Source organism: Cervus canadensis, chromosome 11 (genome assembly GCF_019320065.1).
Source record: "Cervus canadensis isolate Bull #8, Minnesota chromosome 11, ASM1932006v1, whole genome shotgun sequence".
Lineage (NCBI taxonomy): Eukaryota > Metazoa > Chordata > Mammalia > Artiodactyla > Cervidae > Cervus > Cervus canadensis.
In genome coordinates, this window is record NC_057396.1 from 32,176,269 (window position 1) to 32,199,483 (window position 23,215).

At 40.1% G+C, this 23,215-nt stretch overlaps 1 protein-coding gene across 1 annotated transcript in view; it reads left to right on the top strand.

The window, feature by feature from the left end:
* Nucleotides 1–3,644: 3,644 nt before the first annotated feature.
* Nucleotides 3,645–23,215, top strand: part of PIK3C2A (phosphatidylinositol-4-phosphate 3-kinase catalytic subunit type 2 alpha) — a 105,060-nt gene continuing 85,489 nt past the window's right edge. Inside the window, exon 1 of the mRNA XM_043480982.1 lies at nucleotides 3,645–3,795. The gene's annotated coding sequence lies outside the window, so the exon portion shown is untranslated. The remainder of the gene's footprint in view (nucleotides 3,796–23,215) is intronic.

The window sequence follows — 23,215 nt, forward strand, 5'->3', positions numbered from 1 at the left end:
CTTATCACAGTTGAAATTAAATGACTTTAATTAGGTGTTTAATATTTGTCTCCCCTGTTGAACTCTGAGTTCTACGAGGGCAGGGACACCTTATCTTGTTCACTACTCTATCTCCAGCACAGACCATGGTGTCTGACCTATTGAAAATAAGGGCTCGCTAATTTTTTCCTTCTGTTTTTTGCTGAATGAAACACAGGACAAACACTTCCTATTCTTTCCACAAACTTGAAATCTTTTCATCATCTACACATTTAATCTTCTGAGTGTCATCCCTCTACGCAAAGAAATAGTGGAAAACAATAGAATGGAAAAGACTAGAGATCTCTAGATACCAAGGGAATATTTCATGCAAAGGTGGGCACAATAAAGGACAGAAATGACAAGGACCAATTAGAAGCAGAAGAGATTAAGAAAAGGTGGTAAGAATACACAGAAGAACTATACAAAAAAGGTCTTAATGACCCAGATTACCATGATGGTGTGGTCTCTCACCTAAAGCCAGACATCCTGGAGTGTGAAGTCAACTGAGCCTTAGGAAGTATTACTATGAACAAAGCTAACGGAGGTGATGAAATTCCAGCTGAGCTATTTCAAATCCTAAAAGATGATGCTGTGAAAGTGCTGCACCCAATATGTCAGCAAATTTGGAAAACTCAGCAGCAGCCACAGGACTGGAAAAGGTCAGTTGCCATTCCAGTCCCAAAGAAAGGCAATGCCAAAGAGTGTTCAAACTACTGTACAGTTCAGTTCAGTCACTCAGTCGTGTCTGACTCTTTGAGACCCCAAGGACTGCAGCACGCCAGGCTTTCTTGTCCATCATCAACTCCCAAAGCCTGCTCAAACTCATGTCCATCGAGTCAGTGATGCCATCCAACCATCTCATCCTCTGTCATTGCCTTCTCTTCCTGCCTTCAATCTTTCCCACCATAAGGGACTTTTGCAATGAGTCAGTTCTTCACATCAGGTCACCAAAGTATTGGAGTTCAACTTCAGCGTCAGTCCTTCCAATGAATATTCAGGACTGATTTCCTTTACGATTGACTGGTTGGATCTCCTTGCAGTCCAAGGGACTCTCAAGAGTCTTCTCCAACACCACAGTTCAAAAGCCTCAGTTCTTTGGTGCTCAGCATTCTTTATTGTCCAAATCTCACATCCATACATGACTACTGGAAAAACCATAGCCTTGACGAAATGGACCTTTGTTGGCAAAGTAATGTCTCTGCTTTTTAATATGCTGAGCTGGAGGAAGCACAAGCTGGAATCAAGATTTCTAGGAGAAATATCAACACCCTAAGATATGTAGATGATTTCACTCTAATGGCAGAAAGGGAAGAGGAACTAAAGAGCCTCTTGATGAGGGTGAAAGAGGAGAGTGAAAAGGGGGCTTAAAATTCAACATTCAAAAAACTTAAGATCATGGCATCTGGTTCCATCACCTCATGGGAAATAGATGGGGAGACAGTGGAAACAGTGTCAGACTTTATTTTTTTGGGCTCCAAAATCACTGCAGATGGTGACTGCAGCCATGAAATTAAAAGACGCTTACTCCTTGGAAGGAAAGTTATGACCAACCTAGATAAGCATATTAAAAAGCAGAGACGTTGCTTTGCCTTCAAAGGTCTGTCTGGTCAAGGCTATGGTTTTTCCAGTGGTCATGTATGGATGTGAGAGTTGGACTGTGAAGAAAGCTGAGAGCAGAAGAATTGACGCTTTTAAACTGTAGTGTTGGAGAAGACTCTTGAGAGTCCCGTGGACTGTAAGGAGATCCAACCAGTCCATCCTAAAGATCAGTCCTGGGTGTTCATTGGAAGGACTGATGCTGAAGCTGAAACTCCAATACTTTGGCCACCTCATGCGAAGAGTTGACTCGTTGGGAAAAGACCCTGATGCTGGGAGGGATTGAGGGCAGGAGGAGAAGGGGATGACAGAGGATGAGATGGCTGGATGGCATCACCGACTCAATGGACATGAGTTTGAGTAAACTCCGGGAGTTTGAGATGGACAGGGAGGCCTAGCGTGCTGCGATTGATTCATGGGGTCGCAAAGAGTCGGACACGACTGAGCGACTGAACTCAACTGAACTGATTGATCAGAGCCTATGAAGGAAGTATTGGCTATTCAAGAGCCATAATAAAACAGTAGTAAAATAATGAAGTCTGAATTGCAACAAGGAGCTCACTCAAGCAAGGGCCCTCTGCTGCTGGGACCCAGAGAAAATATTTCTCTTAAAAAAAATATATATGAAAGATACAGAAAAGTCAGATAATCCTCCCTCAAAACACCGTGTTCCCGTTTCTTCTTTTAGAAGGCACACTCAGTTCTGGAGCAGAAGCTAGGAAACCAGCCTGAGACAATTGGTTTTCCCCTCCCCTTTTAATCTCTTGAGAAAGAGCTGCCAATTCTAGAAATTCCTCCTTTGATCAGAAGATAAAGCAGAACAATGCAGTAGCACTAAGCAGATTCCTAAGGGACATTCTTCAGGGGTGTGTAAAGCCTGCCTGGAAGTATGCATACAAAGAGGAGAAGGGGAGTTGGTGGAAATGGAGGGGTGGGTAGACTAGAGATGATAGTCACAGCCAGAAGGAATAATCTATACAGTTGCTTCTAGACTCCATAGAGGAGCAACTCCAGCCAGTCTTATTTCCTGGGAGGCATAGGCATGTATATTACAATGATTAAAGGGCTTCATCTAATTAACATCCTCCCTCAAAAAAAAAAAAAAAAGGAAGAAAGAAAAATTCAGATTTATTTTTCACCGTTTGTTGGAGGTGACTTTTTTGTTCTTGTTTTTACTGAGAATTGCAAACTAGCCTATCACATTAGATTGTGAATCTCTGGAAGGAGGTCTGTTTAAAATATAAAAATACGATGGATTAGAGCTAGGACTAAGTTTGAATCATGCCGCCAGCTTCACCGTCTGTAAAACGGGGGTAATTTTCCTATCTGTTTAACATGGTCACGTAATTTTTTTTTGATGTAACACTTGAAGACTAAATATTTTATGAGCATAAGCTCATTCAATTCTCATGAGGAAGGTATTATTATGGAGATTGTATGTAAAGATATTTTGTGATGTAGAAAAGAGCCGTCTGGTTCTGAGATATCATTGGGCCACCTTCTCACCTGGCTGTTGTGAGAATTAAATGTGATGCGAAAGCACTCCACGTGATGGGCGGACTACTAATTACACACTTGGCAGCACCTGATCCACTGTGAGGAAGCGGTAGACGCTGGCTGGAGAGAACGATTTTATATCTTCCCTGTTCCTTTCAATCCTCCAATCACAAACTAATCTCCGCAGGCCTGGGGCCAAAACCACGAATCTGGGAGGTGCAGTCTGGATGGAGGCGAGCGCAGAGTCCCAGAAGAGGGCACGGGAACAGTAAAGTAGTTCGGTGGCTGGGGGGCGCTTTGGACGCCGGGCTTGAGAGGTGGCCGACTGGGGTCCCCGGAGTCCCTCTCTGGTCTGGGGCTGCACAGAGAGACGGCCAGAGCCTGCTGGGCACTATACCCCCGTAGCCGGACTCGTCCGCAGCTACTCGAGTTAGAGCCTCACGCGACCCACCTAAGCCCCACCCACTACCTCAGGTAGGCCCTCCGCACCAGCCAATCCGGAAGAAGCCTGGGTGCGGAAGGCGGTGCTTTCCCGGCCGGAAGTGACGTCTATGCTTGGCTGGCCCCAGAGTCCGCCGAAGCTCTCGGCAGCGGCTGAAGCGACTCAGTGGAAAATGGCTCGGATTGTTGAGGCTGTGGCGCCTTGGGTTGTGGTGGAGGCAGAGGCTCAGGCAGCGTGAGGTGAGGAACAGTAGGTGCGGCGGGGGCCAGAACCGGGGACCCTGCTCCCCAAAGGCGCTGAAGGGCCCCTGGGGTCTTGGATGGGAGAGTCTCTTGCCGCGGCCCCAAGTCCCCCGGTTGTCCGCTTCTGACCCTCCATCCCGTACTGTTGGCGCTGCCCCAGTCCCACTCACCTCTCCCTGGGCCTTGCTTCCATCCCGGCCGTTGCCAGCTTCCCCTCCGAAGGTGCTCGCATCCCACCATGACCCTCTTGTCGGGGGTGGTGGGTGGGGGGCTCCTGGGAGTTAGTATTGTCCGAAAGGGCGAGGGGAAGCCACCCCCTTGTTCTCGGGACCCGGCTGGAGCCGCGGTGGCGGGTCCTATTCTCTGGTCGAATTGTTGAATTCTGCCGAGTGCGGGTGTTGCACTTCTCAGTTGTGAATCGTCCCCCGCCCCCTCCCCGCTTCTTTTCGCCTCCTTGTCCCATCTCCGGCTTTGGGGGCTGCAGATCCGTTTTCTTCTCCACACCCTCCTCCCCGGTTGCTTTTTTTTTGCCGCGAATCCACTTGCTTCTGGAAGACAGTATTATTTCTGTGTGTATTTAGCGCATCATCTTTCTGGGGAGGGCGGTCAGATTAAAAATATTTGCCTAAGTCTTCCTAAGTGACGGAGGAACAATAATTGAAGGATAAAAGCGCATGCTTATTTTCCTCGCTAGATGGTTTGGCTTTAAAAACGAGATTCTGCAGCTTTGGAGTTTTTTTTTGGGGGGGGGGCGGGTGGAGCAGGCATTGAGGAGGGAAATGAGGAAGGAGAAAAATGAGTGAGGAGTAAAGTCTGGAGATAAGGAACGTGGAAGAGATAGCCTGTGCTACTTCTTTCCCTCTGTTAGTCTGATGGAAGTTCAGGTTGTAAGTATATTTTTATTTTGAACAGTGGGTGTTGAATTGAGTGTAAAGTAGGAGACCTTTGTCTTTGAACAAGCTTATTTATTAAAGCAGTACCCTAAAATCTTTCCAGGTGGGTGTCAGGCAGAAAGATGCTGTTGGGAAAATTGTGTAACATTGGAGCAGCAAAGCCACAGATTAGAAGAGATTCAGAAAAAAGAAAGCTATTCTTAGAAGAGTGGTGGAGACTTATTGTGAAAAGAAGGAACGCCGTAGGGAGGTCCAGGAACACTGATTCCAGGCTAGACTTTGTACCTTTGCCTCCTTGGTTGGCTTGTGGTTAAGTTTCCACATAAGACGCCTCTCAGCAACTCTGCTGGGGCTGGGGCTGATGCTCTTCTTATTCAGAGGAGCAAATTAGACCGAAGGTTGAGGTTGAGGTCTGTACTGTTGAAGATAACTGCTTGTTTAATATTATGATAGTTTTTAAGTACTGAAAAGCATTTTGACTGGATTATTTAAATCAAACCTATTTCAAGAGTGATTTCACATAGATACAAAGCACATAAAGAGCTGCTTCAAGTAATTTTGCCTAAATTAATAGATTCCAAATCAGTTTTTTCTTAGGAAAGTCTCTGATGTGATTGTTTTGTATGCATGTCGCTTGCAGTTTTTCTTGGCAAGCAATATATGTACATTGTTTTCATCCATAGGTTTTACAGTTTTTTCTGTTTCATGGGATATACAAGTTGGCATGCTTGCATTTAGGAATTCTAGAAACTATAACTTGATGTACTAGTTAGTTGTATATTAAGCATATGAATCATTGTTTCTTCCTTCTGTTGTAAATGATTCTAAAATTTTCAATTAATTGAAGATTGCTACATCAGTTCCCATGTCCAGGAATCGTTCTTTAATCTAGCCCAGTGTTTTTGCACTTAGTAAGCACATTGAGTAAATGAACTTATACCTAACCAAGAATGTTCAATTTCCCAAGAGTTCAGAGTTCTTATCAGAGCATCTGACCAAATTTTTCAGAGCAACAGGGCGAAGCAATTTTTTTTATGCTGTGTAACTTGTGTTTCTTTGCTAGTATTAATTACCTATTTTATTGTATTTGCCATATTCCAAAAATAATTTTAAGGCATGTAAATCATAAAGGTGAATGTTTCAGTACAGTTCATTTACTTGATTTGTTAGTTGTACCTGACTAAGGCTAAAAGTCCATCTTATGGAAGATCTTGCTGTATCCAGAAGGCCTGCAGGGTGCCTGGTACAGTGGTGGTTCTAGGAATAGAAAAACGATGAGATAGTGCTTGTCCTCAGTAAGTTCTCTAGTCCATCTGGGGAGACAAACACAAACTAGAACAGTATGATTATAATGGCATGTAAGGATGGTGGATCAAAATACTAAGAATGATGTGATTGTGATCACCTGACCTGAGAGATGGAGAGAGAATGAGTGCCTCTGATGAGGATGGAGGTGCTCAAATTGAGTCTTTTTTTTTTTTTTTCAAATTGAGTCTTAAAGGATGAATTCTTTTTATTAATGAGGGAAAGTTAGACGTTATCAGCTTCCAGACCCTGCTGAGATACTACCAAGCTGTTTAATACCTCTGGTATCTTGTTTCTTTCATGTTAGAGTTGGACTACATCTAAATCACTGCTGTTTAGTAAAAATATTAAATGAGAGCCACATATGTAAGATATTTTACATTTTCTTGGTAAATCTTTGAAATCTGGTGTTCATTTTACACTTAGAACACATCTTACTTTGGACTAACTACTTGTCAAGCTCTGGTAGCTGTTGTGTTTATTGTTTAATTGGTAAGTCGTGCCCCTGACTCTTTTGCGGTCCTGTGGACTGTAGCCCGCCAGACTCCTCTGTCCATGGGATTTCCCAGGCAAGGATACTGGAGTGGGTTGCCATTTCCTTCCCCAGGGGCTCGTCCCTACTCAGGGATTGAACCCGCGTCTCCTGCATTGGCAGGTGGATTCTTTACCATTGAGCCATCTGGGAAGCCCTGTTTGTGTTTAGCATATACCATACTGGACAACCAGTTCAAAAGTATGAAAATTCTGCTTTTCTGTCTTGGATTCTTGCTTGAAAAGGAAAAACAACTCCTATGAGAATTGTATAAATGTAGTCATTTATAATTTCTACTCATTTTGATAGTATTCATACATGCCTTTAGATTGGAATTATACTTGAAAATGATTTGCTCTAGGATATCTTTCAGGTTGTTCATAGAGTTTTTGTTGGGACTAGAAGGAACTGTTTTCCCTGGATCTGGTGCAGTCACATTTTGAAATATCTTTATTTTGTGCTTTTATGTATACTTTGTATCTCTCTTGGTCTCTGCAGTCTGTTCTTTATAACAAGTGATGGATTCAGAACACAATGAGAGAATGTACATGGACATTTTAGGCAGTTAAAATGGAGATTTGTACAATTTTAAACAGCTTTTTGGATTTCTTAAAAACATTTAAAAATTTTTTTATTTATTTATTTTTGGCTGTACTGGGTCTTTGTTGCTGTGCAGGCTTTTCTCTATTTGCAGCAAGTGGGAGCTACTCTCTAGTTTCCGTGCAAGGGCTCCTCATTGCGGTGGCCTCTTGTTGCTAAGCATGGGCTCTTAGGGTATGTAGGCTTCAGTAGTTGCAGCACATGGGCTCAGTAGTTGCATCCCTGGGGTCTAGAGCACAGCCTCAGTAGTGGCACACGGGCATAGTTGCTCTGCAGCATGTGGAGTCTTCCTGGACAAGGGATTGAACCTGTGTCTCCTGAATTGGCAGGCAGATTCTTTACCACTAAGCAGCCACCAGGGAAGCCCAGGATTTCTTAAATTTTTAAATTCAGCTATTTGGGTACAAAAGTGAATGGGGTCTTAAACCACTCTTGATTTTAATAGATTTGAAGGCAATTACCTAGCAGAGTATTTATCTTTTCACCTTGAGAATGAATTCTGCTGCTGCTGCTGCTAAGTCGCTTCAGTCATGTCCGACTCTGTGCAGCCCCATAGACGGCAGCCCACTAGACTCTGCTGCCCCTGGGATTCTCCAGGCAAGAACACTGGAGTGGGTTGCCATTTCCTTCTCCAGTGCATGAAAGTGAAAAGTGAAAGTGAAGTTGCTCAGTCATGTCCCGACTCTTCTCGACCCCATGGACTGCAGCCTACCAGGCTCCTCCGTCCATGGGATTTTCCAGGCAAGAGTACTGGAGTGGGTTGCCATTGCCTTCTCCATGAGGATGAATTAATATACTGTAAAATTGACAACCCTATTGTTAAACACATAGCTTTCGTTAGTCTTATAATACAGAAGTTACATTATTGATGAATAAATGATGTACAACGCTGATTAATTTGTTGTGCATTGAGTTTGGTTTAAAAAAAAAAAGGCTTATTTTAGTCATGATAACTATGACTAACAATGATAAAGTAAATAACGTCCTTACCTTTGTGTTGATTGATGATTATAGAGCCTGTAATTCTCCCCCTCCACCAGCCTTATTCTCTGTGAAGTAAATAGGGCAGGTATTTTTTTCATTTTCTTGAAGAGGAAAATGAGACCCAGTGAAACTGTGACTTGTTTTGGATAATACGTTAGAGATACCGCTTGAACATAGCAGTCTTACAATGCTAAGCCTAGAGTTCTTTTCATTGCATCTCTTCTATGGTGCTCGAATGTTTAGATACATAGCCCTTAACAGATTTTGGAGTGTATTGATGGGTACTTCCTGCCTTGAAGGAACTTATATTCCTTCAAGAGAAGACCAGCTACAATACATATAGCAGAAAGTAGTTTAGTTATTAAAAAATTATTAGTGGGAAAGAAAAATGTAAGGGATGGTATTGTTGTTTAGTCGATAAGTCATACCCAACTCGTTTGCGACCCTGTGGACTGCAGTCTGCCAGGCTCCCTTGTCCATGGGATTTCCCAGGCAAGAATGCTGGAGTGGGTTACCACTGTGGTTTAGTTACACGTAAAATTGGGCTTCCCTCGTAGCTCAGTTGGTTAAGAGTCTGACTGCAGTGCAGGAGAACTTGCTTTGATCCCTGGGTTGGGAAGACCCCCTGGAGAAGGAAATGGCAACCCACTTGCCATGAACAGAGGAGCCTGGCGGGCTCGTCTGTGGGGTCGCAGGGGTCGGACGTGACTGAGCAACTAAACACAGGCGCACACACTTAAAACAGGTGAGAGTTATCTGGGCAAGGCTTTTTATTTTGAGCAAAGAATTTCAATTTTAAACTATTGTAGGAAGAAAGTGATGAAGTGTCAAGGACAGAGCTATTTCAGTGTTCAGGGAACAACTTGGGGAAAACTTAGATAAGAGAAGACATTTAGCTTTAAGGAAGGATTTGCATGGCTCATTTAAAAAGATAAAAGCAACACAGGTGAAGTCGGAGATGAGAATACATAGACATCTGCAATAAATATTTAGAGGCCAGTGGTCAGAATTTTTATATTATTTGGATGATTCAGGAAATCTTAGCACGTGCTCTAAACTTGTGGCTTGAGTAGTGTGGAAGACATGGCTAAGAGTACGGAAAGACAGGTTGTTGACTAATGAGCAGCAGAGAAATTTGAGTTCCTATTGTGAAATCAGTAGGGACTTGATAAAAATTTTACTATGAGAAAAGAATAGGCAGTGTTCATGAAGAATTGGTTTGAAAATTTGCAGTATGGGAAATTCTAGTTGAAACAGGTAATTTTTAAAAGTATTTTCCTATAAAAAACTGAAATTGACAATTTACTTTCAGAAAATGCTAAGAGAAACAGGAAGATGTTAAATATTGTTAAAGTTGTATTGTGGAGTGAGAGGAAAAAGCAGACAGTCCTTCTAGATAAAAGGGTGGGGAAAATGAGAAGAGACAATAGAAGGAAGTCAAAGATAAGGGTTACTTACCTTCTGTGAGGTGGGAAAAGAACTTGGATGTTGATGGGAGAGATACATCCCATTGGGCTTCCCTCGTAACTCAATTGGTATAGAATCTGACTGCAATGCAGAAGACCTGGGTTCGATCCCAGGGTTGGGAAGATTCCCTGGAGAAGGAAATGGCAACCCACTCTGGTATTCTTGCCTGGAGAATCCCATGGACAGAGGAGCCTGGCAGGCTACCATCTATGGGATTGCAAGAGTCAGACACGACTGAGCGACTAAGCACAAAGCATGAATACCTGTCTAATTAGGGAATTGGGGAATACTTTTTCAAATGTTTTATTTGCAGTTTTGGAAATTATGCAAAGCAGGTATACCCCCCACCCCAGCCCCCATAAACTCTGAAGGAGTTACCTGTAATCAAAACCATAGTGCTGTGAGTAGCCATAACCAGATTGATTTTATTAAATCACTTTATATGTGTTCATAATGTAATTTATAACTGTTCTGACTTTTCTTTTTTGTTTAGTGTGTACATGAATTGAGCAAAGCGCTCTTTGTCTTGAGAATGTAGCCTGGTTTCATCTGACTAGATTGCATGATGATATTTATCAGACTAGAATTCTGCCTATATTAAAATACATGACATAAGATTGTAGCTGTTCAGATTTTTTTTTAAAGACAGTTATTAATGTATAATTTACTTATAGTAAAATGCATCTGTTTTGGGTGTACAATGCTATAAATTATAAGAAATAGTGACAGTATGTAACTGCCACTACCACAATTAAAATATGAAATAATTGCATCACTTTAGAAAGTGTCCTTACGCCCTTTGTAAATTGGTCCCTCCCACTCACCCTTCAGTCTCTGGCAGCAACTGATTTTTCTTTTTCACTTCTATAGTTTTGCATTCCAAGAATGGCATATAAAGTTGGCATCATACTATACCTATAGCCTTCTGAATCTGGCTTCTTTCACTTAGCATGTTTTGAGATTCAATATACCCTTTCAACAAAAAGCCAAATTTTTGTAACAGTTTTAGACTACAGAAAAATTGTTAAGATAGTACAGAGAATCCCAACAAACTCTGGACCTGGTTTCCCCTATTACTTTTTATGTATGTACACTACATTTGCTAACTGTCAAGAACAAGATTCTAGAGTGTTTTTTGTCTGGAAGATGTGTGAAGGTTTCTGTTAAGATAACTATCTAATAATTTTTTATTGTAAATTATATATACCAGAATTTGTCATTTAACCTTTTTTTTTGCTCCCCCCACCCAAGCGGCCTCGTTTAACCATTTTTAAGTGTATATTTCAGTGACATTATATTTACAATGTTAATGCAACCATCACCACTATCTATTTCCGAAGTTTATCATCACCCCAAACAGATACTGTACCATTAAGTGATAACTACCCAGTCCCCTTCTTCCTAGCTCCTGGTAATTGCTAATCTACTTTTCTGTCGCTTTGACTTTACTTAATTGCCAGGATATGGAGGCAAGCTCAACTGTCCATCAGCAGATGAATGGATAAAGATACTCTGTGTGTGTGTGTGTGTGTGTATACACACCATGCAATACTACTTGGCCATAAAGAAGGAAATCTTGCCATTTGTAACAACATGGATAGACTTGGCAGATATTAAGTGAAATAAATCAGACAGAGAAAGACACACATATATCACTTAAATGTAGAATCTAAAAATACAACAAACTATTGACTACAACAAAAAAAGAAACAGACTCACAGATACAGAGAACAAATAAGTGGTGAAGGGCAACATGAGGGTAGAGGATTGAGTGGTACAAACTATTATGTATAAAATAAGCTATAAGGATGTATTGCACAATAGAGGGAGTATAGCCAATATTCTATAATAACTATAAATAGAGTATAACCTTTTAAAATTGTGGGAACTTCTCTGGTGGTCCAGTGGTTTGGACTCTGTATTGTCGCTGCTGAGGGCTCGGGTTCAGGCCCTGGTCAGGGAACTAAGATCCCACAGACCACACGGATTTTTGGGCCAAAAAAATTAGGAAAAAAGCAAATTATGAATCACTATATTGTATACCTGTAACTTATGTAATATCACACATCAACTATACTTCAATTAAAAAAAAAAGTGGTGAAATGTGGCTGCAACATTTTATATTCCTGTTTGCAAAGTATGAGGGTTTCAGTTTCTCTGTATCCTCATCAATGCTTCTTTTCCTTTATTTATTTATTTATATTGAACTATAGTTGATTTACAATCTTGTTTTGACTTCAGGTGTTTGTGGTTATATTCCCTGGTGGCTTAGCAGTAAAGAATCTGCCTGCCAACACAGGAGATGTGAATTTCATCCCTGGTTGGGGAACATCCCCTGGAGAAGGAAATGGCTACCCACTCCAGTATTCTTACCTGGAAAAAAATCTCCTAAACAGAGAATCCTGGTGGGCTGCAGTCCATGGGGTTGCAAAGAGTCAAACATGACTTAGCGACTAAATAACAGTGTACAGTTATACACACACACATACACATATATATATTCTTCAGGTTCTCTTCCCTTATAGGCTATTAAAAAATATTGAGTATAGTTCTCTGTGCTATATAAGTAGGTCTTGGTTGATTATCTACCCTTTTTAAAAATTATAGTCATTCTAGTAGGTGTGAAATGGTATCTCATTGTGGTTTTGCTTTGCATTTCCCTGATAAGTAGTGATGTTGAGCATCTTTTCATGTGCTTATTGGCAATAAGTAGCCTTTTTTTTTTTTTTGGCCATGCCTCATAGACATTTGGGAGCTTAGTTCCTCAACCAGGGATCAAGCCTGTGCCCTGTGTAGTGGGAGGGTGGAATCTTAACCACTGGACCACCAGGGAAGTTCCTAAGCTACCTTTCAGGTAGCTGAATTAAGCTACCTTTGTTCTACTAATTGAACAGATGTAATGTATTTTTTAAATGCCTGTTATATATATTATATATGTATATAATATTATTATATGTATATTATTTTGATCCTGACAACACTATATCTGTGCTTTACATATGAGAAAACTAAGAAAAAGGCAGATTAAGTAAATTATTTAGGAATACACAGTTAATAAGAAGGAGGTGTGATATTTGAGCTTGGGTCTACTAAAAAAAAATGCTACTTCATTTTTTCTTCTTCATTATCACTTTTGTTTTATAAAACTAGTAATTTTCATGCATTTGATGTCATGTGAAAACAAGTTTTTGTTAGCCATAGAAATTGACAGTTTGGGAGAAAAATTTCAGAAGTATTCATGTCATTTTCATTATTATTATTCCTTATTTGGGGGTTCTCAGTTGTATTTTTTCCTACCTTAAACCATGTTGGAAATGGAAGCATATACTATAACAACACAAAAAGCTTACTGTTATTTGCCATGTTGGAATTGGGGTAATGTCAGAGTATATTTAATGATTCATGTTAAATGAATGAACAATAAAGTAGTCCAAAGTTCACTAATTATCTTCACAAAGCAGTACTACTGTTGGGATTCTGGGTTAGATTGAAAACTGCTTTGGCAGTAAAATGTCTTTGTACAGGTCCTCTTGCTGTAACAGTATTTCCCTCTCTGTCCCCCTCCCAAACACATACAGTTATACACATATGCAGATACAGAAAGTTGTTCTGGGTGAATGCTCTGATTGTGAGTCTCTTATGTGTAGAATGCTGCTAAGGGGTGAAGGTGATAGAATGACTGCTAGTGCTTATTAGACTGCAATGTAGCTATTGCTTTTTGTCAAAATGGAAGAATTAAGCCATTTATTAGTTGCTTATAATCTTTGGGCAAAGCATAATTGTAAGTTTGGTATAGAGGTTAAAGAATACAAGATCCAAGCTAAGGCCATACATCTTTAAACTTGTGGAGAACCTTGGGAAAGACTCTTAGCTTTTCCCATGACTTCACTGTTTTCTTATGTCCAGGTTATGGCTCCAGTTTAATCTTTTCCCTCATTCCACTATTAAAAATATTATCCCCCATCTAAATCATTCTCTATCATGCTACTTTTTGCCTCCACTTTATTTACTGTCTGAACTTATTTTCATTTGTTTTAAACGAAGCCACTTATTTCCAGTGCCGTCATTCTAATTCAGGTTATTGCTAATTCTTTCCTATACCGGTTCAGTTGTTTGTCAATTGATTTCCTGGTTTCTGTTTTTGTTTTTCTTACGTCTGTTTTTTGCAGAGCAAACAGAGATCTTTGAACAATGCAAATCAGATCACATGAATGTCTCTGCATAAAACACACCTTCAGCTTCTTATTATACCTAATAATTGAGTATACTGGTTTTCCCCTCCTTGGAGGTATATTAAGTTTAACTATAAAAGTTCATATTGGTAGATGGAAATTTTAGGTTTTTTTTTTTTTTTTTTTAGAGAAGATTCTTAGGTGGAGAGGAATTGAGCTTGATGGTTTAACTTATTCTTAATTTTATAAAAAAAAATTCACTAAAAATCTACAGAGTAAAATTAAGTTAGGTTGAAATGAAGAAGTTTGATTGTGGCATACCCTAAACCTAGAAATATAACTGTACACATTTAACATATCTAAATTTGGAGAAAAATGATTAAATTGTACAAGAGAAATAATTATAGAAACCTCCCTGGTTTCTTTAGGAACAGGCTCTGTAGATAACTATATTGATTTGACAATGTTAGTAAAAACTGAAGCCATTTCTTTCAAGTAGTTTAATCTACATTACTTTGCAACCCCATTAGGTTAATTCTCTGGTATATTTTTATCCTGGTTGGGCTTCACTTAAATTTGTTTGACTGATGACCTGCTTCACTTACAGAAAGTTCTTGGTCATTTTCTCTTCAAATTTGTTCTTTCCTCGCCTGGGACTGCAATTACATATGAAGTGAAAGTTGCTCAGTTGTGTCCAACTCTTTGCGACCCCATGGACTATAGTCTGCCAGGCTCACCTGTCCATAGAATTCTCCAGGCAAGAATACTGGAGAAGAGAACTAGGTAGCTATTCCCTTCTCCAAGGACTCTTCCCAACCCAAGGATCGAACCCAGGTTTCCTGCATTGCAGGGGGATTCTTTACCGTTTGAGCTACCAGGGAAACCCAAGAATACTGGAGTGAATAGCTGTTCCCTTCTCTAGGGGATCTTCCCAACCCAGGGATTGAACCCAGGTCTCCTGCATTACAGGTGGATTCTTTACTAGCTGAGGTACCAGGGAAGCCCCCAATTACATGTATGTTATTTATTTATTTATTTTTTCACTTTTCACTTTCTTTTTTTTTTTTCCATTTATTTTTATTCGTTGGAGGCTAACATGTATGTTAGACCATTTGAAATTGTTCGGTAGAATTCAGGCATGCTATTACCTCTCCTCCTCTTTTTTTCTCTTTTAGTTGGAATATTTTCTATTGATTTGTCTTTGAGTTTACCAGTCTTCTTTGTTGTTAAGTCTGTCTAATTAATCCTTCATTTCTGATACATTTTTCTTTCCTAATATATTTTTTGGGTTCTTCCTTTTTTTAAAAAAAATAATTTGTATTACTCTGCTGAAATTCTCCCCTGCTTCATGTGTATCATCTACCTTTTCTGGTAAATTTAGCATTTTTGTCCAGATTACTTTAAAAGTTCCCATTTGACAATTTCGACATTTGGGCCTATCTGTGTCTGCTTATTTTGACTGCCTCTTCCATGGGCCACATTTTCTTGTTTGTCTTGTAATCTTTGATTATATGCCAGACAGCTTATCTAAATTTGGATCCTGACATTTATTTGTTACTTACTTAATATTTACCTCCAAAATACTCTTTATTCTGTCAGGCCACTAAATTGATAGTCTGATTTATAAGTCAGAGGGGTCTGTGCTTTGTTGCAGCTTTTAATTTGATTCGGTTCACCACTGCATTGAAATAGTTTGGGGCAGAATCATAACTTTCTCTTTAGTAGAATTTGAGATCTGAGTATTGGCTTGATTCCAGAGATTGGTTTTGTAGCCTTGCTGCCAGCTTTTAGGTTGCTGGAAGTCTCTTTGTTGTCTAGTCTTGCTTTCTGTGTTTCATTGGATCTCTGTTTCCATTATCCCAGCCTCTGGAGGGCAGCTGTCTTAGAGTATATAAAAGTCTGGGATGCCTTGGAGGGCTTTTTCTTAGCTCTCTGCCATGTCCAGAGCTATTGGTAGCTGGAAACTTGGAGAGCTCTGATGGGTTTCTCCCTGCTCACCTCCCCAGTCCTTTTTGGCAGGTGGCTGCCTTGTACTTCAGGGAGGCCCACACACCTCACCAGGGGAATCTCTTTCAGCTTTTCTGTCCTGCTTCCAGCTTTCAGTGTGCTACCTGTGCATTTTAGTACTTAGTATTTTCCCCATGGGAAAGAGTTGATGAGTGGGTATAGACTTGTTCCATGTCTGGGGTTTCTTGTAATTCTTTATCTAGTACTTTAGACCACTCTGCCTTGCCTCTACCAATCCTCTGAATTCTAACCTGTCATGCTAGCCTCCATGTGATTGTTAGAAGTCTGGCTTATTTCACTTTATCCTGTCTACAGTGCATTCCTTCTCTCCCTGCTGTGTTAGGGTTGAGAGTAGTGATGGGCCTGATTTGAAGGGTTTATCAGTTTCTGGAATTTAATTCATTTGGTTTTTTAATGTTCTCTGCTCTCTGATGTCTTAAAACAATTTTTTTTAAAGCATTTTTGGCTTGTTTTTTATTGTTGGGGTGAGAGTGACAGTCTCTTGCCACTTTGTGTATTCTAGTAAGAGAAAATTTATATTACATATTTATCACATTCATATTAAAATAGTAAAGCTTGAAATATCTAAAACTCTACCAAGGTTTAGATGAAAGTGTTAGTCGCTCATCACATCTGACTCTTTGTGACCCCATGAACTGTAGTCCATCAGGCTCCTCTGTCCATGGGATTCTCCAGGCAAGAATGCTGGGTTGGGTTGCCACAGGCCGGTTCTTTACCATCTGAGTTTACTTTCTATCATTGGCTCTTCCCAGTCCTCCATTATTAGGTATTCACTTAGTAATTCCTTACCTCTGTCACCTGTCTCCTAAGGTAACTCTTCCTTTCCACGTCAGACCCACGCATCTATGCTTCTGATTCTCTTATTCATCTATACCCAGTATCTGAGCTAGTATTAATATTTATCTTCTATCTCTTGTGCCTTTCAGTCTTTGTGCCCTGAATCCGCTTCAACCTACCACGTGTTGAAATTGCTTCCCATTTTCAACAGCCATTCCTGATACCTCCTCCTATCTACCTAGTTCCCTTTCAAAGAATATGCCCTTTTTATGTGTAATTCCTTACTTTATCAGTTTTCATACCTGTCTAAATCACTAATGAGAATCTGAGAGTGGGAAATGAGGAGTGACTGCTAATGGGTAAGAGTTACACTGGGGGGTGATGAGAATGTTCTGAAGTCTGATAGTGGTGACGGTCACACAACTCTGAATATATAAAAAATAACAGTATGCTTTAAGTGGATGAATTTTATAAGTTAATTACATATCAATAAAGTTGTTAAGATAATCCCAAATGAGGTCTTCTAGAGTTTTTTCAGTTTTCATCCTGTATCGATCTCTGTAGCTTCTCCATTTTAGGACATCCTGTTCCCTTATTTTTCTGTTACCAGTCTTTACACCTATCTGTTATTTTCCTTTGACCTTTTGTTTTCTGTTTAAGTATTTGTGGCCCTCATGATTTCTCTTCTTCTCTCTTCACCCTGTACATTATCTCCATGCAGTCTCAATTACTTTCATGACTTCAGGCCTTTAGTTTTACATAGGTAACAACTAAAGGTCATCTCTAAATTGCTCTGTTGAGCCCAAGGCCAGTATTTTAAGTCAGCAAGCAGACATGAACTGTATATCCCACATGTACTTAAAATAATAATGTGTTTCAGTCTGTCTAAAAAGCATGTGGCTCCGAAGAACAGTTCTGAAAATATGTACACATGATTTTCTTCCCTCAGAGAAAGAAATTCATGGTTTGTTACTTGGCACATTTGAGATGATTTCTAAGTACTTTAAATGAAAACAAATGCAACAAGAGTGGATTAAAAATCTTTCTCTTAGGTTAAAATGTTTGTTTTGAGTATATTTTTGTGTACTCTTGAGTATGTTACAGAATACAGAAGACACTCCCCAGTGAAGAACTGCTTCCTGCTTGTTCCAAGACTGTTCTAGGTGCTTAGGGATACAAATATGAATCCAGCAGTTAAATTCCAGCTTCATGAAATTTGTAGTCTAGTGGGGAACCGTGGATAATAATATAAGTAAAATATGCAGTATATTGGATGGTGCTATGTGCTAAGAAGAAAATTAGTAAACTGCATAGGCAGTTGAGTTAGAGAACATTGTGGTTATAACTAGGTTATCAGGGAAGACTTTAATCATATGTTACTTTCTCAGTGGAAGACTTGAAAGGAGGTGAAGAGGGAGCCATTCAGCTCCCCAGGGGAAAAACAGTCCAGTCAAAGGAAACAAAGGAGCAAAAGCTCTGAGTGAGAAGCATATGTATTTGAGGAACAAGGAGACAAAGTGTGACAGTAGCAGAGAGGTGAGTTTTAGGAGAGACGAAAGGGTGACTAGATTTTAGAGTGCCTAGTGGACTTTTACAAAGGTTTTATCTTTTCTCTGAGTGAGATAGGAACAACTGCAAGTTCTCAGCATAGGGGTGAGATGACCTTTTTCAGTATCATTCTGGGTGCTGTGTTGAGAATAGTGTGAAGGGGTAGGATAGAAGGGTGATGGAGACAGATTGGGAGGCTATTTCACTAACGCAGGCAAGAGATGATGGTTGGTCTAGGATGGTAGCAAGAATACAATGAAGAAATGCCTAAATTCAGAAATACTTGAAAGTAGAGCCTCTAAGCTTTTATACACATATCCATAACTATTTCATAGAGCCACTACCAAACTTTACTGCCTTCCTGACATGCTATAATTGAATTAAGATTTTGTAGTTTAATTCAAATAAGCAAAATAAATATACTGGACTTGCATACAATTGTGAGGGTATACAGTCATCCCTCTCACTGATAGGAATATCTTACTATGTGTTTTTAAATGCAGTTAATATTTTTTAAGTGCATTGATCATGTTATGTGTGCAGTGCCTATGAAGTGATTCACAGATGGTGAAAATTTGAGAAACCATATTTTATAGTTTGTTGTTTTCTTTTATGTCTTAACACTTCCCCCATATCCCTTAATGACTTAGGGCAGTGTCCTTAATTTAGCCTAATAGACTGGCAAATGAAAAAGGATAATATAGCTGTTACTTGTATTTTTTTTTTTAATGGCATCACTAAAAAGGTGAACTTCTTGTGTTCATAATTTGCCGTGTGGGGGTAAGGAAAAAAACTCACATGCAATTCATAATGCAGATGTTCTTTATTTTTCACATGCCACATGTAATATAGAAAAGAAAGTTCAGTATTTTAAATATGTGGGAAGTGGATTCTTTTTTATTGTGAAATAACAGAAAAAAGTTCACAAATTGTATATGATTATTTAAGAAATAGTAATTGTAAAACAAACTCTTGTGTAACCAGTTGTGACTTTATAGACTAAAATACTGCTGGTATTCTGGAAGTCCCCTGTGTTCTTCTCCCTTATAAATCTGTCCCTCCTTCCATGAGTAACCTCTATTCTAACTTTTGATAATCATTTCCTTTTCTTTGAGGTTACACTGTACATAAGCATTCTTAAACACTAGACAGTGTAGTTTTTCGTGTTTTTGAACTTTATATGAATGAAATTTTTGTATTTTTGTCTCTCCCTTTGTCCCTCTGGTGGCTCAGATGGTAAACAATCAGGCCTGCAATGCAGGAGACCTGGGTTCAATCCCTGGGTTGGGAAGATCCCCTGGAGAAGGGAATGGCAACGCACTCCAGTCTTCTTGCCTAGAATATCCCATGAACAGAGGAGCCTGGTAGGCTACAGTACATGGGATTGCAAAGAGTTAAGAGATGACTGAACGACTAACACTTTCACTTTGTTTAGCATTATTTTTCTAAGTTTTATCTTTTGTTTTTTTTTAAGAGTTTGTTCTGAGGTCAGCTATACTGTCACTCTCACAGAAGTCCTTCCCTCACACTTCTTACAGACTCTTGTGATATTGGCTACACTTGCCTTGGGTTTAATTCTATTACTCCTTGAAGATAGGGACTGTATTTCTCAGGTGCCTCTTCATAGTATATCCATTGCACCTTGTACAATTCCTAGCAATGGTGGTGGTGAAGTAGCTAAGTCCTGTCTCACTCTTGCAATCCCATGAATTGTAGCCCACCAGGCTCTTCTCTTAATGGGATTTCCCAGGCTAGAGTACTGGAGTGGATTGCCATTTCCTTTTCAAGGGAATCTTCCCTAGCTAGGGATCGAACCCAGATCTCCTACATTGCAGGTAACCTCCTGCTTTACAGGCAGATTCTTTACCAACTGATTCTGAGCCACCACAGAAGCCCTGATCCATTTTTTAATAGTTCTAATTCATTCTTTGGCACTGATGTACAGAATTCCGTTGAATGAATTACAATATAAAGAAAAGTAAATATTTGGTCTTTGTCCCTAGTTCCTGTCATGCAACTCCTAAAACTCTTGGAATCTCCAGACCAATTTCTTTTGTATACTAATAAGATGACTATTGTATGGGATCCCTGGATAATTTTTGAATGAGGGCTAGTTGCCAGGAAGACCAAGGTGTGACTGCTGGGTTGGAACTTCCAGCTCCACCCCCTGACCTCTGGGGAAGGGACTCTTCACAGCTGGAAACTGAACTAATCAATGACAAGTGATTTTATCAACAATGCCTATGTAATAAAATCTCTGTAAAAGCTCTATGCAGTCAGCAAAAACGAGACCAGGAACTGACTATGGCTCAGACCATGTACTCCTTATTGCAAAATTCAGACTTAAATTGAAGAAAGTAGGGGGAAACCACTAGATCATTCAGATCTGACCTAATTAAATCCCTTAAAATTATACAGTGGAAGTGACAAATAGATTCAAGGGATTAGATCTGATAGACAGAGTGCCTGAAGAACAATGGACGGAAATTCATGACGTTGTACAGGAGGCAGTGATCAAGACCATCCCCAAGAAAAAGAAATGCACAAAGGCAAAATAGTTGACTAAAGAGGCCTTACAAATAGCTGGGAAAACAAGAGAAGCTAAAGGAAAAGGAGAAAAGGAAAGATATACCCATCTGAATGCAGAGTTCCAAAGAATAGCAAGGAGAGATAAGAAAGCCTTCCTAAATAGAGGAAAACAATAGAATGGGAAAGACAGAGATCGCTTCAAGAAAATTAGAGATACCAAGGGAACACGTCATGCAAAGATGGGCACAATAAAGGACAGAAATGGTATGGACCTAACAGAAGCAGAAGATATTAAGAAGAGGTGGCAAGAATACACAGAACTATACAAAAAAGATCTTTATGACCCAGATAACCACGATGGTGTGATCACTCACCTAGAACCAGACACCTGGAGTGCAAAGTCAAGTGGGCCTTAGGAGGCATCACTATGAATAAAGCTAGTGGAGGTGATGGAAATCCAGCTGAGCTATTTCAAATCCTAAAAGATGATGCTGTGAAAGTGCTGCACTCAGCATGCCAGCAACTTTGGAAAATTTTGCAGTGCCCACAGGACTGGAAAAGGTCAGTTTTCATTCCAATCCCAAAGAAAGGCAATGCCAAAAAATGTTCAAACTACCACACAATTGCACACATCTCACATACTAGCAAAGTAATGCTCAAAATTCTCCAAGCGAGGCTTCAACAGTATGTGAACCCTGAACTTCCAGATGTTCAAGCTGGATTTAGGAAAGGCAGAGGAACCAGAGATGAAATTGCCAACATCCTTTGGATCATCGCAAAAGCAAGAGAGTTCCAGAGAAACATCTTCTTCTGTTTTATTGACTGTGTCAAAGCCTTTGACTGTGTGGATCACAACAAACTGTGGAAAATTCTGAAAGAGATGGGAATACCAGACCACCTTACCTGCCTCCTGAGAAATCTGTATGCAAGTCAAGAAGCAACAGTTAGAACCAGACATGGAGCAGCAGAGAGGTTCCAAATTGGGAAAGGAGTATATTAAGGCTGTATATTGTCACCCTGATTATTTAACTAGTATGCAGAGTTCATCATGCAAAATGCTGGGCTGGATGAAGCACAAACCGAAATTAAGATGGCTGGGAGAAATATCAATAACCTCAGATATGCAGATGACACCACCCTTATGACAGAATGTGAAGAAGAACTAAACAGCCTATTGATGAAAGTGAAAATAGGAGAGTGAAAAAGCTGACTTAAAACTGAAAATTCAGAAAACTAAGATGGCATCCAGTCCCATCACTTCATGGCAAATAGATGAGGAAATGATGGAAACAGTGAGAGACTGTTTTCTTGGGTTCCAAAATCACTGCAGATGGTGACTGCAGCCATGAAATTAAAAGATGCTTGCTCCTTTGAGGAAAAGCTATGACCAACCGAGACAGCATATTAAAAAGCAGAAACATTACTTTGCCGACAAAGGGCCATCTAGTCAAGGCTATGGTTTTTCCAGTAGTCATGTATGGATGTGAGAGTTGGACTAGAAAGAAACCTGAGCACTGAAGAATTGGTGCTTTTGAACGGTGGTGTTGGAGAAGACTCCTGAGAGTCCCTTGGACCCTTGGACTGCAAGGAGATCCAACCAGTCAATCCTAAAGGAAATCAGTCCTGAATATTCATTGGAAGGACTGATGCTGATGCTGAAGCTGAAGCTCCAATACTTTGGCCACCTGATGCAAAGAACTGACTCATTGGAAAAGACCCTGATGCTGGGAAAGATTGAAGGCAGGAGGAGAAGGGGATGACAAAGGATGAGATGTTGGATGGCATCACTGGCTCGATGGACATGAGTTTGAGCAAGCTCTGGAAGTTGGTGATGGACAGGGAAGCCTGGTGTGCTGTAGTCCGTGGGGTTGCAAAGAGTCAGACACGACTGAGTAACTTGCACTGAACTAAGAAGTTGTTAAAATGATGGGGTTCAGGGAGCTTCCAGGTTAGTGAGCACATTGAGGTGCTGGGGGAATGGTACCTCCAGAGAAGCCATGGAACCTTCAAGCACTTCCCTACCCCCAACGTTGTCCTATACATTTCTTCCATTGGCTGTTCCTGAATAGTTTACTCCGTAATAAACTGGTAATGGTAATAAGTAAGCTGTTTTCCTGTGTTCTGTGAACCTTACTAGCAGTTTATCAAACCTGAGGTGGGATCCTGGGAACCCCTGATTTGAACCCAGGTTGAACAGTAATGTGGGTAACCTCGGAATCCAGTACTTGAAACTGGCTCCTGCAGTGAGAGCAATCATTGTGGAACTACTGTGCCTGTAAACCTGTGGATTCTGACATTAACTCTGGGTAGGTGGTGTCTGAATTGAATTGTAGAACAGCCGGTTGGTGTATTATTTCCCACTCTGAAGAGTTGGAGAACTCTTCAGAGTGGGAAAAAAACCCCACATATTTGGTGTTTGGAGTGATGTGAGTAGAAACAGACCATGAACGTATTCTCTTTCATCCATGTTTGGATTGGTGAAAATTAGGGTGGTTTTTTCCTGTTTGGGGCTATTATGGGCCATGTTATTTTAAAGTTCTTATGCATATATTTTGTGCACATATGTGTGAGTTACTCTAAAA